Source organism: Leopardus geoffroyi, chromosome C2, assembly GCF_018350155.1.
Source record: "Leopardus geoffroyi isolate Oge1 chromosome C2, O.geoffroyi_Oge1_pat1.0, whole genome shotgun sequence".
Lineage (NCBI taxonomy): Eukaryota > Metazoa > Chordata > Mammalia > Carnivora > Felidae > Leopardus > Leopardus geoffroyi.
In genome coordinates this window covers 89,837,793-89,854,888 of record NC_059333.1, presented here as the reverse complement: position 1 = coordinate 89,854,888, position 17,096 = coordinate 89,837,793, and the positions used below count along the sequence as shown (strand labels likewise).

The window sequence follows — 17,096 nt, the reverse complement described above, 5'->3', positions numbered from 1 at the left end:
CTCCATCCCCAGTACTGACTGCTCTGTTCCCCCTGCCAGACATGCACGTCCTCTGTTCTCACCCACATCAAATGTCTCCTTCTCTATGAAGACTTTCCTCATCCTCTAAATGAAAATTAACCTCTCTCTTCATATTCAACCAATATTTAAGTGCCTAAGGAAAGCTGGGCAGTTTTAGGTGCAAGATGTACAACAAGAAAAATATATATATATAACATGCTGTTCTTCCATTGGGAGAGAGAAACTTTAATTAAATAATGAATACATGTAAAATCTGTTATGATATATGCTATAAATGAGTAGTTCAAGGTACTGTGATAAGGGCGATCTGACCAGTTGTAGGTTACCAGAAACTATGAAGGATCACAAATTTATAACAAGATAATCTAGCAGTTCATAAACCTATAATGACAGAAGACACAAGACTCTTGGGTCCAACATGCAGATAGTGTTACTCATACCAAAACAGCAGCCACAACAGTACTCTGCATGGCCCCTCACTGCCCAATCTCCACAGAGCAGCTGGATCAGGAATGGATATTACCTGCTCCTGCAATAAGGTGCAGCACAAAAAAGGAACCTCGAATTTTAGGAGACTGACTCTTGGTAAGACTGTCCATCTGCCCATTTAACCCTCTGGAGAGAAATTAATGTAAATCAATCTCCTCCAGAGAAGAAGGGAAACATCATTACTGCTCTGGAAGGGAAGCAAACGTCTCCAAGGAGGGGAAGAAGGCTTGACTACCCAGGATGTCTCCAGGGAGGTATGTTTCTAGATCTCTCAGGGGAAACACTATCTCTATCTTCCAAGGCTGTTTACTGTTCAAACATGCTCAAAAAGCTTGGACCAGTGAGGAATGAAAGAAATCTACAGAGAACTGTCCTCCCATATCACAAAGAACCCAGAAGTCTTCCTGAACTTTTGTGCTGAGATCTGAAGAATGGGTAGGAATCAGTGGATTTGGGCAGCAGGAAGCATCCACACAGAGGAAGTAACGTGCAGTGCTCGGCACAGGACAAAGCACAGTGTTTTCAAGGAAGTAGCTGCATGGCAGTAGCACGCAGAACTAGATGAATCTGGAAAGGGAGACAGGGACGGACCATGCAGGGCCTTGTCAGCCCATATTAAGGATGTTGTGCCTTACATCAAGAGCAGTGGGAAGCCAAAAATGTGTCTTAAGCCAAGAAATGCCAATGAGATTTGCACTTCAGCAAAGCCACTCTCTACTTTGTAAAGGATAAACCAGACTGGGGAAAGACATTGTGTTCGGATTCCCACAGAATTCTGGATTAAAATAAATTCTTCAAGCTTGTCCCCTCCATATTTTACTGTCCCTCTTATACCCCCCACACAATGCAAACCAATACTATGGAACTTCATGCATCATTTGTTGTTCACAGACAATACACAAAGCACTAAAATATCTTCATTGTTGAATCAGTACTAAGAGAAGCCCCTACCTTCCCACAGCTTCTACTTTAACGTGCTAGAACATGTGAATTTGTTTGTGTCAGGTAAGGTCTTGAATCCTTCAACTTCTCCACTTAGGATACTTCAATGTGTCCACCATTGGAAAGATCTAGATGAAGATGAATGAGATTTGTGAAATGTTCAGCTACTCTGGAAAATAGTACCTGAATTGGATTAAATCAGCGTGGTTTTGAATGAGGGCTGTGAGTTGGCTTTGGTGGCCTGATACATAAGAAAAGAATATAAGATGCAGCTCGGAATCTAGAACTGTGATAAAAATTTAAAAATCTCAAGGTGCTGAGGCTCAGTCAGTTAAGCATCCAACTTCAGCTCAGGTCATGATCTCGTGGTCTGTGAGTTCGAGCCCCGCCTCAGGCTCTGTCTGACAGCTCAGAGCCTGGAGACTGCTTCAGATTCTCTGTCTCCCTCTCTCTCTGTTCCTCCCCTCTAGGTCTCTCAAAAATAAATAAACATTAAAAAATTTTTTTTAGTGAAATAAATCTGAAATCTTGACTGGCATGATGAGAGAAGCCCAAAAGTTAAGACAGAGGCTGGAAGTATATGACGGGCTAAGAAGGGCAGAGGACACAGTGGCTGCAAGTAGCAACTTCTTCAGAAATAGCTGATTGGTTTTATATAGGAGATATCGTTAAAGTGTTACCTTTTGCATTTTCCCCTTCACCACAAATTTAATAACTTTATTTTCACTGCAGCTCCATCAATTTTAGTTTGGATGTGCTATGATTCACTTCCCCAGAGCGTTTGCATAATATGTATCCTGCAGGTTTCATTTCTATAAATCACTGCTTTTTGGGGAGAAGGGGACTAGATTCCAGGCACGCTCCAGGCTTTGAGTTAAGTTTTGAGACCAAAAAGAGATTGCATATCCTGATTGCTAAGTTATCTCTGCTGTTCACTGAGAAATTATTTTCCCTATAACACTTCTGTTTGTATATTCGATAAAGTTAATATCTGTGAAATCAGTTGATTCTCGCTGCACTAAATTATACCAGAATAGACAGAAGATTGACTTCCTGGTATTGACAAGAGAGAACTCTCAATGTCTTTTGACTTATTATCTCTGGCAGTTGGAAAGAATTACAATAACACATAAAATTACTTCACAGGGTATGTTTAGAGAGCAAAGAAAATTAATGGAGGGATGGATTCTTAAGGTATTTTTGCCTTTTGACAAAGATTTCTATTTCCTGTCAAACATTTTCTCTGAAATGAACTGGAGGAACACAATGTAAATTGATTTATCCGCACCTTAAGAAATACCTGAGATTTAATTGCCTCTGCAATATTTATGCTTACATAAATAATTCAATGGCAAATTAATCCAGCTTTTGTAATTACCTCCCATAGAGGCACATGGCTCAGTCCCAAGGACTTAATTGCGGCTTGATGAAGGTATTTAGGTCACTACAACCAATAAACCATATAGAAATTTTTGAAAACATAAAGAAAAGAAATCCATAGCTTTCAAGCCTAAGCTCTTAGAAAGAAATACAGTATTTGTGGTTGATCCTAACCACTGTGGGCTTCAGGAAACATAGTTCTATTAATGAACTTTCTAAAAATACATTGTTTTCAACCTCATCCATGAGCTCAAAGCACACCGGATCCTTAAATCCACAGTCAAGGGACACCCTTCCCCAATCAGTGTACCTCCCATACAACCGGGTACAAACAGCGATCTCCTCTGCAGGGTTTCGTTCATCATCTGCAGTCAGCCTATGTTGAGCTGTTCATCTCCTTTCACTTTGCACACTGTCTGCTCCTCCCCAGAGCTAAAGCTGTAATCCTGGACACAGCCTTCAAATAGAGGGGAGGCAGGTGAACTCGGTGCTGGCATCTTACTGGAGCCTTCACCAGCCAGGTGATAGCTTTCTCTTTTTTCAAGAGTTTCTATTTAAGGGGCGCCTGGCTAGCTCAGTCGATTAAGCGACTGACTCTTGATTTCAGCTCTCAGGTCATAATCTCATGGGTCATGGGGTCAAGCCCTGCATCTGGCTCTGTACTGACAGCACAGAGCCTGCTTGGGACTCCCTCTCTCTCCCTTTCTCTCTGCCTCTCCCTTCCTCGTTCTGTCTCTCAAAATAAATAAACTTCAAAATAGAATTTATATTTAAGAAGCCAGGATGCCCCCCCCCAAACAAAGATAAAAATCATATACCCTATCATTCACTCATTGAAATGGTGACTAAAATTGCCATAGAATTTTAGAGCTTATTACATGGTCCAGGTGCATTGTCTGCTTATTCTATTCCTAACTCAACTGTGAAGGAATTAATGTAACTCAGTTGCATAGCTAAAGAAGCACGGGTCCAAAGAGGTTGAATAGTTTTCTCCCCATGAACAAGATAATAATTTGTAGAGCCAGGTTCAAAAGCATATCCTCTCACCCCAGCCTGTATGCACTCTGAGGGGAGGTACTTCGGTTCACTGCTCTCTACCTAGACCTAGAACAGTGTCTGCACAAAGACTCCCGGGAAATACTTGTGCAATGATGGATTGTAAGCCCCATGCTCTTTGCTCTGCACCCTACTGTCTTCCTGGAAACCTATGATACTTCCACACTCCCTTCTCCTTCCCACATCCAGCCTGTCCTTCCAATTTAGGTGATTATCATCTAGACTTCAAAACAACACTGACATCTCCTTCATCATAAAGCCTTCCTACATGATTCCACTCATACAAAATTATCTCATAATTGAGCATCTCATCATGCACTATCTTATGTTAGCTTCTAATTGTATGTTGTTGCTCTTGTCTCCCAGTTCCTCTCCGTCTTCCTCATTTCTGCCAAGCCAGGTGTGTCTGTGTTAATCTGCAGGTGGAGCCCATTTGTACTGAAGATTCAATAGCTAAAGAGCAAAATTTTGGCAAGGCAGCAAGCTGAATCCTTTTAACTCTTGCTGCTACCATGGAAAGGAGGAGGAAAAAGTAATTAGTAGATAGTGAGAGGTAGGAGACATAAAGCCCCAGGGAAGGAATCTTCTAGGTAACAGTCAATCCTTTTCCTGCTAAAAGCTACAATGGCCTATATGAGACCCCACCAGCCACAGAAGGGCGGGAGAGAATTTATTTTATAGCAAGTGTTTTGCATGGTGAATTTATAGTAAGGAGAACTGAACCTCCCAGAAGCTGGGCAGAAATAAGTCATGCCACCTGGTTGACGGCTTCTGTGATCTGCTAGTGAGGAGGAATTCGTGAGGAACACCAACACTAGCCAGAAACTAGACCTATAAATTAGTTCTAAATGTATATGGGTTTGGGTGTGCTGTTTAAGTAAACAGCTTGGTTTTTTTCATGATGTAGACTCATTCTCAGATGTTATTTTCCTTACAGAGTTAAGAACATTTTCAGGTGCTTTTAAAAGGGTGCGGTCACTGTTCCCGTGCCTTGACTGAGCCAACAGAGGAGTAGGCTGCCTGACAAGGCCTGTTCTTCACGAACCTGAGAGCAGTCCAGCCCTGAAGGAGAACATGTAAGAAATCCTGGACTCAAGCGCCTTCCTTTTTCTCTCATCTGTGTTTCTTATGTGCACACTTCATATCCTGATCTGCAAGTGCATAGAGACTTTGCTGGACCGCAGCCCTCCCCTCCCCACATTACAGGTCGGTTCCTAGACCTCCCACAGATGACATTTTTGGGTAACTCTCTGCCTACATAAACTGACAATGTCTTCCTACTGCACTGTATCCTGTCTGCACCCTCTGGGTGTTCCCTTGGTCTAGCTAAAACTCAGGAGCTATGTCCAATGTCTCTCCTTTATCCCCTTCAAGTGTAGGCAATGGGCAAATGTTCATTAAGTGCTCATTGAATTAAAGCTCACTCAAGTTTAAGTTTAGGAATGCATAAATACTGTCAGATATTGAAATATAATAAAATGTGGTTTCTTAGCCTGTAATCTGTAAATGGATTTCACTGAGCCTCTCTTCGAATTGTATGAAAATTTTTATGCTGGATACAAATGTTCATTTTGCTATGAGGAGCCTAATTAACTGTTACCAGCTTCTCAATGGGATCTACTCCCAAAAACAGAGTACTGCTATCAAAAACTCTCTAAAGACTAAAAAACTTAGAAAAGACAAAGAAGAGCACCTGGCTGGCTTAGTTGGTAGAGCACATGACTTTTGATCATGGGGTCGTGACTTTGAGCCCCACATTGGGTGTAGAGATTACTCAAAAGTAAAATCTTTGAAAGAAAGAAAGAAAGAAAGAAAGAAAGAAAGAAAGAAAGAAAGAAAGAAAGAAAGAAAGAAAGGGAGGAAGGAAGAAAGAAAGAAAAGGAAAGAAAAGAAAAAAGGCAAAGAGATCTCATCCTTAAAAAAAAAAAAAAAACAGATTATGTTTCTGCAGAGTCAGCAATCCTCTTTGTTATATAAAGCTCCTGTCTGGGATCAGGAGAGGGGAAGACAAGTGTCACTGCAGACCTGGATTTCTTCTAAATTAGTATTTACAGGATTTGTTGTGTCAGAGAACCCACTCTGATAGTCACACTTTGAGGGTCATGGGCTTAGACTACAGGATACAGTCTGTCTAGAGAAAGCAGGTAGCAAAATTAGCTCCTGTCTACAAAGCAAGGGTAAAGAGTCTCATTTGAGAAATATTTAAGGGCTTCATCAATTCTCCTAAGAGTCTCTCCTTTGACAGTCCTTTGACAGTCAAATCCTTCTCTTTTAAAGGGACTCTCTGACATCACCTCAGCAGACTTTCCTTTCTTCCGTGGTTAACTGGTCTAGCTCCTCCAGACCTTCATTTCTCAAAGCCCCCAGCATTACTTATAGGAAATCCCACATCTTTTATACGATTCAGTTTCACATTTCATTTTGCCTTATTTTTGCATTGGAACATGGGGTGTTGACACACTGGGTGGCTGGATGTAAGGATTAAGCAGGAAGGGACGTCTAAGAGCTGATATTTTATAATTGGTCAGTTAATTAGTGAATATTTTTAAGCTGCTATACTCTAACAACTCTGTAGCGCTGTAACTCAGGTAATAAATATTCAGATAATTAGGACCCCCTATACATCAAAATGTTAACAGCAGCGATCTCTAAGTGGTGGGATTATGGGTAATAAAAATGATAACAGACATTAATTGAATGTTCGCTATGCATGCTAAGCACTTTACAAGCATGATCTCATTTAATATTCACAGAATCCCCCTGAGAGAACTACTATTATTTTCCTTCCTTTCAAATGAGGAACCTGAGGTTTAGAGAGGTTAAAATACTTACCCAAGGTCACACCGGTAAGTGGCAGGGCTGAGATTTAACTCAGTTTGTCTGACTTCAGAGTCCAGACTCTTAACCTCTCACTTATTTGTATTTTCTTCTTTCATACAAAGAAAATTTATTACTAGTGACATAAAGGGGGGAGAATGATTATTTCTTAAAACCACTGAGTACAACTATCACCTTGTACAGCTTTTCAAAGTCATATTCCCCAGTCTGTTTACGGTCCATTTGATAAATATCATCTATCAAAGCTTATTTCTCTGGGATTTTATTAGAAATAATGCCAGTTAAATTTCTTTTTAAAAATGAACATTTCAGTCAAAGGTTTTTAACTGCTAACCAATCTCTGGCTACAAGCCTGTGGCATCTACTGTTTGCAAAGTTCCTCTCTTGGTAAGAATACTAACTCACTTCTTTCTCCTAAACTCAACATTGAGGTCTGCATAGAGAGAGCTAAAGAATTAGGGCTAGACACCGCATTCTCTCCCACAGGGGACAAGCAAGATTTAGAATTTGTATTTAATCATTTGTTCAGTGGCTTTTAAATATTACTTGTATAGATTTCCATTCATTTTACATTTTATTAATATTAATACTTTATTCATAGTATTTATGTAGTAATGTGATTATATTAGAGTTCTCCAGAGAAACAGAACCATTAGGATATATATAGATACATATAAGAAGATATAGGAATTGGCTCATGCAGTTACAGAGGCCAAGAAACCCACGATCTGTACTATCTGTGGTCTGCACTCTGGAGAACCAGGAAAATGATGGTGTATTTCAGTCCAAGTCAGTAGGCCTGAGAAGCCAGGGGTGTCAATGGTGCAACTTCTGGTCCAGGGGAGGGGTAGAGGGTAAGTCCCAGAGTCTGAAGGTTCAAGAACCAGGAGCTCCAATGAAGATTGATGTCCCAACTCAAACTAAAAGAGAATCTGCCATTCGCCCACCTTTTATTCTGTCCAGGCCCTCAATAGATTGAATGATGCCTGTCAACATTGGTGAGGGCAATCTTCTTTACTCAACCTACTGAATTAAATGCTAATCTCTTCCAGAACATGCTCACAGATATGCCTAGAAATAATGTTGTACCTGCTATCTGGGGACCTTTTAGCCCATCCAAGTTGACACATAAAATTAACCATCACAGTGACCATGGATAACTCTGAACAGCCCAGACCCTAGGAAAACCACATATGTCAGGCTGTTCAAATGTCTGGTAGAAGCCTTGAGTAGCAAACTATAGGACCAGGAAGATGGTAAGAGGAAGAGCAGGAGTGGGGCATACATACTTCAAACAGACTTTGGGAATCATAAGGAGATAAGGAAAGAATATGACCTCAGGAGGCAGACTAGTACTGGCAGTATTCCCAGAAACTCCCCAGTGTTTCTCCTCCCCACAGCAGTGTTGGCGGCAGCCCTGTGGCAGTATGGGTGGTAGCCAGTACAAATGGAGCTTGTCCAAGCTCTGGTGCCATCGATACTGCAGTAGCTGGACACATCAGATTCATATGTTAAAGAGCAAACAGCAGAATCCCCAGTGCCTTACATGATCCCCTGTAGCAGCAACATCAGTCTTACTGAAGACTGGTTAGATTTTTTCAGTTTTCTTTCCAAGAAGCCAATATACTGAAGACATATCTTGGACTAAATAAACCCATGGATGAAAGGACGCAGAAGGATTAAAGAGGGACACCTGGGTGGCTCGGTCAGTTAAGCATACGAGTCTTTATTTCCTCTCAGGTTACTATCTCACGGTTTGTGAGTTTGAGCCCCACATATGGTTCTGCACTGACAGTGCAAAGCCTGCTTGGGATTCTCTCTCTCCCTCTCTCTGCCCCTCCCCTGCTCATGCACACACACTCTCTCTCTCAAAATAAAAAAATAAACTAAAAACAAAAAAAGAAAAGAAAAGGAAAGAAAAAAGAAAAAGGATGAAAGAAAAAAACTGATACTGAGATAATGGCCTTATTAGTACCCTGGGCTGGTGAAGCGGAAATAGTAAGATATATTTACAGAGCTTATATGCTCTTTTATATGATTTTCTACCTTAGTTTAATTGATTTTTATGGAGCAGAAATGTGAGGAGTTTTATATTTATATAACTAAACCTATAAGCTTTGTTTATAACATTTTTATATTGCTCTCACATTAATAATTCACAGTCCTAGAGCACACCCTGTGTGCTAAGCATTAAAGACTTAAATTAGATAACTTTGTTCAACCCAACAATAGCTCTAACTTTGTTGCCCTTTACAACCAGGATACTAAGCCTTTTTCATACCTTATAATTTTGTATTCTTTTTGTAATTTCATACATTTTTACAGTAAGTGGAATGAGGCATGAGTCTAAACGTATTTATCTCCATGCCAATAATTAGTATGCCTAAGAGCAAGAGTCCAGAAATTATGGCTTGTGGGCAAAATCTGGCCTGTTTTCTGTTTGTAAAAATAAAGCTTTATTGGAACAGAATTGTACTCATTTGTTTGCATATTGTCCAGGGCTTCTTTCACACCACAAAGGCAGAGCTGAGAAGTTACAAAGTCAAAATATTTACTATCTGGCCCTTTACCTGAAAGCATTCATCACATAATTATTTATTTCTTCATTGTTTTATCTCATCTCATTTGTCATTGTTGTTTACTACCTCTTTTTAAGCCCTCCCTGAGTCACCATAAAAAAAGTGCCAGCCAATATTAATAAATACAGATTTATTTAAGCCAGTCAGATTTTTCTTTAATGACTTTTACTATTTTGGATGACTTATATTGATTACAATGTTAAAAGTTGTTCAAGTGAATAAAGACAAAGAAACTAATTGTCATTATTTACTATCACTCTAATAATTATGTACAACAAGCAACAACAGTACTTCACTGCCATATAATAATAAGCATTTATTTAGAACATGCATCTGCTGAGGGTTGGCTAGTGTAAGAGGAGCCAGCTGGTAACACTCTTCCATATGTCCATCAACCTCTTCCTGGGACCAGCTGCCCCAAGCAGGTTTTTCTCATTGTGATGGCAGAAACCCACAGGTTTCTTAAACCGGAGGCTCAGAACTGGCACAGTGACACTTTTGCCTCATTCTATTGGCCAAAACAAGTCACAAGGTCAACTCAGATTCAGGAGGCAGGAAACTATACTACAAAGTCACATGGCAAAAGGCAAGGCTACAGGGAGGAATGAAGAACCGGGGTCAATAGTGCAATCTACCGCACAATATTTTATTTGTTTATTATTTGAACTTTAAAGCATTATACACATTTTAATATTTAATGCTGACAGCAATCCTAGAAATTAGATATTACCATTACTGCCTTTTAAAAATGAGAAAGCTGAGTAAGAGAATCTGACTTCCCCACTGCCAAACAGTTTGGAAATGGCAGACGCAGGATTTGGATCCAAGCCTACTTCCAAAGGCTTTCCCTCTAGGCCGTATTTGCATTATTCAATTTGTCTAGTGTGGTGGAAATGGCTATCTGCCTGCTAGAATCCAGTCTCTGTTGCCCATAGTATAAAAATCTACCTACCTAGGCACTATAGACTGAATATTTGTACCCGCTTCCAAAATTACATATTAGAATCTAATCCCTATTGTGATGGTTGTGGTGGATGGGACCTTTGGGAGTTGATGAGGTCCTGGGGATGGCACCCTCATAAATGGGATTAGTGCCCTTATAAAAGAGCATCAGAGGGGCACCTAGATGGTTCGGTCAGTTAAGCATCAACTCTTGGTTTTGGCTCAGGTCATGATCTCATGGTTTCGTGGGTTCGGGTCCCATGTCAGGCTCTGCTCTGGCAGCAGAGAGTCTGCTTGGGATTCCCCCTCTCTCTCTCTCTCTCTCTCTCTCTCTCTCCCTCCCTCCCTCCCTCTCTGCCCCTCCCCCACTTGGACTGTCTCTGTCTGTCTCAAAATAAATAAATAAACTTAAAAAAAAAAAAAGAGCATCAGAGAGCTCCCTTACCCCTTGCATCAAGTGAGGACACAGTGAGAAGATGGTCATTTACAAATCTGCAAGTGAGTCCTCACCAGACACAAAACATGCTGGCCCCTTGCTGCTGGACTTCTCAAGCTTCAGAACAGTGAGAAATAACTGTTTTTTGTTTATGCCACAGAGTCCATGGTATTCTGTTAGAGCAACCCAAATGAACTAAGACACCAGTCCCCACTGCACAGAAGTTCAAAAGACTTACTTCCACCAATGAAATGTGAGCAGAAGTGATGTGTTCCATGTCCAGGCCAAGGCTTTTTAGAAGAGAATCTGCCTCCTCCACACTTTCTTTCCCTTTTGGCAAGCAGATGAAGAAGACAAGGCTGTCCAGTGGACTTTCTGAGATAATGGATGTATTCTGTATTCTGCATTGGAACTATCTCACATGGTATCCCCTAGTCACATGTGAACACTTGATATATGGTTAGGACAACTGAGGAATTGAGTTTTTAATTCAACCTACTCTAAGATCTCTGGTAAAGTAATTCTAACCAATTTAAATTTGTTATGGAATTCACCAAATAGAGTACTGAGGGTTAAGATTGAAAATATATGGGAAGGAACCAGAAAATGTAAATGTTCCCTAAATCTGATTTGGCAGAAGTTAAATAGTAGCCAATACTTTGCAAATCAAAATAAGGCAAAAAAACAAAAACAAAAAACAAAAATAAAAAAATCGTAAACTCTTGATATAGTAACAGCTGATATTTTCACAGTTTCCTTCTGACTAGGTTATAAATTGAACTCCCCTTGGGGTGCCTGGGTGGCTCAGTCAGTTAAGTGTTCGACTCGGTTTCAGCTCAGGCCATGAGCTCATGGTTCGTGAGTTCAAGCCCCATATCGGGCTCTGCACTGACGATGCGCAACCTGCTTGGGATTCTCTGTCTCCCTCTTTCTCCCTCTCCCCTGCCTGCTCTCTCTCTCAACATAAGTAAACATTAAAAAATTTTAGTAAAAACAAATTGAATACTCCTTTACTACAGAATTAATTTACTACTCTCTTATTGGTAAATAAATTATTATTTTGAGGCAACCTGACATAAGGTATACAGGCATAAAGCCACCTATTTAAAAATCCATTTGTTCCCTAGAGCACATGTATCTTTTAGTGGTATTTGTTATAACAACCCAATATTTCTTATGGCTGTGAAACTCAGATGGTCTGCACACTTTCAGAACAAATCACACTGGTGTAGCTCCCAAACGTCACTCCTAACCATTACTCAAGACAGTCAGCAAGGCCAGTGCCCCTGGTTTATGCTAAAGTTCCAGAAAACAAGCGTTTATTCTTCCAGTGGAGTGGTGAAAGAAAACATGGAGCATATACCCTTACTTGGCTATTAACACTTTAATTGTGAAGGCTAGGGAAGATGATGGCCCACTGCTCTCTTACACACTGTCACATGTAGAAATCAGTTACAAATGAAACGACTATTTGGACATTACCACATCAGAAAACTGTGATTGCTTTTCAGCTTCTGTTTACTTTACAAATACAGTGTTGGTTTGCAAGCATAATTCATTCCAGAAACATGCTTGTAATCCAAAGCACTTGTATATCAAAGTAAATTCCCCCATAAGAAATAATGGAGGGGACCCTGGGTGGCTCAGTAGGTTGAGGATCTGACTTCGACTCAGGTCATGATCTCGCAGTTCATGGGTTCGTCCCCACATCCGGCTCTGTGCCAACAGCTCAGAGCCTGGAGCCTGCTTTGGATTCTGTGTCTCCCTCTCTCTCTGTACCTCTCTCTCTCTCTCTCTCTCTCTCTCTCTCTCTCTCTCAAAAATAAATAAACATAAAAAAAAGAAATAATGGAAACTCACATGATTCGTTCCACAACCCAAGAATATTCATATAAAAATGATTACAATACTGCAATATAATACAAAATAATACAGAAAATACAAAATATAAAGAAAAACAAATTAACCTGCATTTACCTTTGAAAATTTTTGTGGCTGTTGTGAGGGAGACAAGAGAGAGGAGAGTTATTGTGCAGGACAACCTTCATTCACTATCACTAATGGAATCACTGCTATCTATTGGCTCAACACAATCTTTTTCTTTTTGTGCAACTTTAACAAGAAGCCTATCCAATGACGCTTGCTTTTGCCTCCTTTTGAGGATTTCCCTGAAATGTGACATTGCATTGATGATCACCCTCAATCCCACAGCGAAAGAGTGAGAGAAAGAAGAACGATTGGTTCAGTTGTGATCATGTGACATTAGGCGTCACATACTATTTGTATTGTAAGACATCGTTCATTGATTAAGTTAAAATTTATTAGAGATGTTTGCTCATCTTGCAGAACAAGTTACTCACAATGCAAGGTTTCACTGTAGTTCTAAGTACCACTGGGAAATGTTCTGGTGATGAATGCAAATGGTAGTGAGCCCTCACTATCAAGGGGAATGACACTTTTATTAAAGGCAAGTCTATGAGAAGGACCCATCCTCCATTATCTACCCACAGCTATCTCTCCAGTATCTCCCTTTAGGAGGACCTTTTTGCTCTTGGCTGTGAAGCCTGTGATTAGGAGTGAGAGCGTTCATATTGTGGCTCTTCCTCTTACTAGCTGAGTGACCATGAGCGGGTCACCTCCCTGAACCTCAGTTTCCTCTTCCACATGAGAATTAAAGGGACTAGTGCAGACAAAGTGTGCAGTATAATGTAACTGCACATTGTTCGCATTTAATACATGTAGCTGTTATCCATTTTTGGAGACTTCTCCATCCTCCTCCTATATAACACCACTCCTTATGCGGACAACTTAAAATGCCACATGGCAACTTAATCATTTTTAAAACTTCAAAATTCATTCAACTAAAAACAGTCTCACAACATAACTGAGAAATACAAATGCATTTTAGGAAGCAGATAAAAAGGAAGGTCCTCCAAACAGTAATGTATACAGGCCAGTCCAGTTATGGGTCAGACACATGGAAGATTAACAGACACTCCAAATAGGTCTTAGCCAGGCAGCTCTCCTTGTTACCTTGAAAAGAGATTTTGCTAGTTTCCTTACTCATGCTAATGGTTTGAGTAATAAAGTACATTCCCTTTAATCTTATAAAATAAAATTATTATGATCACAGAAGAGATAACTAATGCTGGGCCCCTCACCTTTCTCCTACTTGTTACCTTGGATTTCTGTGATTTGCATGCTTGTCTTACGCTTAATATGTAGATGTTGGACCTGGCTGAAATCTGAATGACCTGAAGCTTTTTTCCAGGAGGTTCAAATCCAAGGCTTTGATTCAGGTAAGGATTCCAAATACTAAATGTCTCGTACTTGTCAGGGATCTCCAATGACACTGGAGGAGATCATACAGGACAGATGTCCTAAAACATACCCTTCTGCAGCCTTACTTCTCAATTTCCCTGCAAATCACTCTCACTTTCCTTATTTACTTATGGTTTAAAGTTATGAGAAAGACCTCAAACAAGAGAGGGAATTATAAAAGATGTTACCACACAGACGTTAACTGTATATAAGCATTTTTAAAAATATTTCTCCTATAAGCTGTGTCTTAACAACATATTGTGTTTGTCCATGACAAACTGCTTCCAGCAAGTTTTCTAAGATCCTTCAATTGATCTCTGTCATCACTGCTTCAAGCCAGGGATCCTGAGCAGAATATAGTTTCTGAGGGGGTGGTACACAAAAATGCAAAGGCATGTGTGGCAAACACAGTTGGCTGTCCAACAAGTATCTGTGCTCCTTTTCCAGAGTGCAGGGTTGCTAAAGGAAGCAGCTGCCCAACCAGGGAACACCCACCCCCACCCCCTGAATCTAGACATGGCCATGTACTTACTCCTACTAAGGGGATATGAACAGAAAGGACATGTGTCAGGTCCTGGATGAGATGGTTAAAAAGACTGTGTGCCTCCTCCATGCTCTCTCCTCTGGCTATCAAAGATCAGGGTGACATTGGAAGTCACATGCTGAATACTGTGAAGCCACAAAATAAAATAAGTCTGAATCCCTGAATCACTTCTCAGAGGAGAGGAGACTGCCTTACTGGGAAACATCCAGAACAAACTATTTAGTGAGTGAGAAATGAACTGCATCAATGGCAGAAGCTGTTGTTACCTCAACCTAGAGCATGAGCATTAAAAATTAAAATCTAGTAATCCCTATCAAAATAACACCAGCATTCTTCACAGAGCTAGAACAAACAGTCCTAAAATTTGTATGGAACCAGAAAAGACCCTGAATAACCAAAGCAATCTTGAAAAAGATAACCGAAGCTGGAGCCATCACAATCTTGGACTTCAAGATGTATTACAAAGCTGTAATCATCAAGACAGTATGGTACTGGCACAAAAACACACACTCAGATCAATGGAATAGAAAAGAGAACCCAGAAATGGACCCACAAATGTATGGCCAGCTAATCTTTGACAAAGCAGGAAAGAACATCCAATGGAATACAGTCTCTTTTTTTTATTATTATTTTTTTAATTTTTAACGTTTATTTATTTTTGAGAGACAGAGACAGAGCATGAGTGGAGGAGGGGCAGAGAGAGAGGGAGACCAGAATCTGAAGTAGGCTCCAGGCTCTGAATTGTCAGCACAGAACCTGACACAGGGCTTGAACTCACAAACCGCGAGATCATGACCTGAGATGAAGTCAGATGCTTAACCGACTGAGCCACCCAGGTGCCCCAAAGACAGTCTCCTCAGCAAATGGTTCTGGGAAAACTGGATAGTGACATGCAGAAAAATGAACCTGGACCACTTTCTTACACCATACACAGAAATAAACTCAAAATGGATGAAAGACGTAAATGTAAGACAGGAAGCCATCAAAATCCTAAAGAAGAAAGCAGGCAAAAACCTCTTTGACCTCAGCCACAGCAACTTTTTACTCAACAGGTCTCGGAAGCAAGGGAAACATAAGCAAAAATGAACTATTGGGACCTCATCAAAATAAAAACCTTCTGCACAGTGAAGGTAATAATCAGCAAAACTAAAAGGCAACTGATGGAATCGGAGAAGAAGATATTTGCAAATGACATATCAGATGAAGGGTTAGTACCCAAAATCTACAAAGAACTTACCAAACTCAACACCCAAAACAAATAATCCAGTGAAGAAATGGGCAAAAGACATGAATAGACACTTCTCCAAAGAAGACTGACTTCTCCAAAGTCAGAAGAAGACTTCTCCAAAGATGGCTGACAGACACATGAAAAAATGCTCAACATAACTCATTATCAGGGAAATACTAATCAAAATCACAATGACATACTACCTCATACCTATCAGAATGGCTAACATTAACAACTCAGGGAACAACAAATGTTGGCGAGGATGCAGAGAAAGAAGATCTCTTTTGCACTGCTGGTGGGGAATGTAAACTGGTGTAGCTACTCTGGAAAACAATATGGAGATTCCTCAAAAAATTAAAAATAGAACTACTCTATGACCCAGCAATTGTACTATTAGGTATTTATCCAAGGGATACAGATGTGCTGTTTCAAAGGGGCACATGCACCCCAATGTTTATAGCAGTGCTATTGACAATAGCCAAATTATGGAAAGAGCCCAAATGTCCATCAACAGATGAATGGATAAAGAAGATGTGGTATATATATACAATGGAGTATTACTCAGCAATCAAAAAGAATGAAATCTTGCCATTTGCAAGTACGTGGATGGAACTAGAGGGTATTATGCTAAGCAAATTTGGTCAGTCAGAGAAAGACAAATATATGACTTCATTCATATGAGGAATTTAAAATACAAAACAGATGAATATAAGGGAAGGGAAGCAAAAATAATATAAAAATAGGGAGAGGGACAAAACACACAAGACTCTTAAATACAGAGAACAAACAGAGGGTGGCTAGAGGAGTTGTGGGAGAGGGGGATGGGCTAAATGGGTTAAGGGCATTAAGGATCTACTCCTGAAATCATTGTTGCACTATATGCTAACTAACTTGGGTGTAAATTTAAAAAGTAATCAATTAATTTAAAAATAAAATAAAAAATATGTCCAAAAATGGACAATATGTAATAGGTTAAAGAAATAATTGCCATTAAAAATTTATAAAAATAACAATAACTTATAAAAATAAAGAGATGTATGGCATCAAAACAAATAAATAAATAATAAAAATGAGAATCTACTCAATACAATCCTATGTATCCTTTCCTACAATGGCATCTGGCTGTTGTAGTGTGGATAGCTAGAAGAAACAATAATTTTACTATATTATAATGTAGCTCGTTCACACAAGTCTGGTGGAGTATATATTAATACAACCACTATGGAAAAGTGTTTGGCAAAATCTACTAAAGCTGAACCTTTGCATAGTCTATAGCCTAACTACATATAATTCCATGAGAAATGTGTACAAATGCCCATC

The 17,096-nt window shown here is 39.8% G+C and overlaps 1 long non-coding RNA gene across 1 annotated transcript; it reads right to left on the bottom strand.

Annotated features, from left to right (window-relative positions):
* Positions 1-9,606: 9,606 nt before the first annotated feature.
* On the bottom strand, positions 9,607-11,105 carry LOC123576145. The gene is made up of 2 exons (XR_006701191.1): positions 10,922-11,105; positions 9,607-9,813 (listed from the first exon to the last, which is right to left on the bottom strand). It is a non-coding gene; the product is annotated as an uncharacterized LOC123576145 (long non-coding RNA).
* Positions 11,106-17,096: the final 5,991 nt, after the last annotated feature.